Genomic DNA, 1,973 nt, shown 5'->3' with positions numbered 1-1,973 from the left:
GGATGCCTCCTCTGGATCCCCTCTGGATGCCTCCTCTGGATCCCCCCTCTGGATGCCTCCTCTGGATCCCCCCTCTGGATGCCTCCTCTGGATCCCCTCTGGATGCCTCCTCTGGATCCCCTCTGGATGCCTCCTCTGGATCCCCTCTGGATGCCTCCTCTGGATCCCCTCTGGATCCCTCCTGCCTCCTCTGGATCCCCTCTGGATCCCTCCTGCCTCCTCTGGATCCCCTCTGGATCCCTCCTGCCTCCCCTGGATCCCCTCTGGATCCCTCCTGCCTCCCCTGGATCCCCTCTGGATCCCTCCTGCCTCCTCTGGATCCCCTCTGGATCCCGGATGCCTCCTCTGGATCCCCTCTGGATGCCTCCTCTGGATCCCCTCTGGATCCCTCCTGCCTCCTCTGGATCCCCTCTGGATCCCTCCTGCCTCCTCTGGATCCCCTCTGGATCCCTCCTGCCTCCTCTGGATCCCCTCTGGATCCCTCCTGCCTCCTCTGGATCCCCTCTGGATCCCTCCTGCCTCCTCTGGATCCCTCCTGCCTCCTCTGGATCCCCTCTGGATCCCCTCTGGATGCCTCCTCTGGATCCCCTCTGGATGCCTCCTCTGGATGCCTCCTCTGGATCCCCTCTGGATGCCTCCTCTGGATGCCTCCTCTGGATGCCTCCTCTGGATGCCCCCTCTGGATGCCCCCTCTGGATCCCCTCTGGATCCCCTCTGGATGCCTCCTCTGGATGCCCTCTGGATCCCTCCTACCTCCTCTGGATCCCCTCTGGATCCCTCCTGCCTCCTCTGGATCCCGTCTGGAACCCTCCTGCCTCCTCTGGATCCCCTCTGGATCCCTCCTGCCTCCTCTGGATCCCTCCTGCCTCCTCTGGATCCCCTCTGGATCCCTCCTGCCTCCTCTGGATCCCTCCTGCCTCCTCTGGATCCCCTCTGGATCCCTCCTGCCTCCTCTGGATCCCCTCTGGATCCATCCTGCCTCCTCTGGATCCCCTCTGGATCCCTCCTGCCTCCTCTGGATCCCCTCTGGATGCCTCCTCTGGATCCCCTCTGGATGCCTCCTCTGGATGCCTCCTCTGGATGCCCCCTCTGAATGCCCCCTCTGGATGCCTCCTCTGGATCCTCTCTGGATCCCTCCTGCCTCCTCTGGATCCCCTCTGGATCCCTCCTGCCTCCTGTGGATGCCTCCTCTGGATCCCCTCCTGCCTCCTCTGGATCCCCTCTGGATCCCTCCTGCCTCCTCTGGATGCCTCCTCTGGATCCCCTCTGGATGCCTCCTCTGCATCCCCTCTGGATGCCTCCTCTGCATCCCCTCTGGATGCCTCCTCTGCATCCCCTCTGGATGCCTCCTCTGGATCCCCTCTGGATGCCTCCTCTGGATCCCCTCTGGATGTCTCCTCTGGATCCCTCCTGCCTCCTCTGGATCCCCTCTGGATGCCTCCTGCCTCCTCTGGATCCCCTCTGGATGCCTCCTGCCTCCTCTGGATCCCCTCCTGCCTCCTCTGGATCCCCTCTGGATGCCTCCTCTGGATGCCTCCTCTGGATGCCTCCTCTGGATCCCCTCCGGATGCCTCCTCTGAATCCCCTCCGGATGCCTCCTCTGGATCCCCTCTGGATGCCTCCTCTGGATCCCCTCTGGATGCCTCCTCTGGATCCCCTCTGGATGCCTCCTCTGGATCCCCTCTGGATGCCTCCTCTGGATGCCTCCTCTGGATCCCCTCTGGATCCCTCCTGCCGTCTCTGGATCCCCTCTGGATCCCTCCTGCCTCCTCTGGATCCCCTCTGGATCCCTCCTGTCTCCTCTGGATCCCCTCTGGATCCCTCCTGCCTCCTCTGGATCCCCTCTGGATCCCTCCTGCCTCCTCTGGATCCCTCCTGTCTCCTCTGGATCCCCTCTGGATCCCTCCTGCCTCCTCTGGATCCCCTCTGGATGCCTCCTCTGGATCCCCTCTGGATGCCTCCTCTGGATCCCC

This window comes from Anomaloglossus baeobatrachus, chromosome 2 (assembly GCF_048569485.1).
Source record: "Anomaloglossus baeobatrachus isolate aAnoBae1 chromosome 2, aAnoBae1.hap1, whole genome shotgun sequence".
NCBI lineage: Eukaryota > Metazoa > Chordata > Amphibia > Anura > Aromobatidae > Anomaloglossus > Anomaloglossus baeobatrachus.
This window is presented reverse-complemented; position numbering follows the sequence as displayed.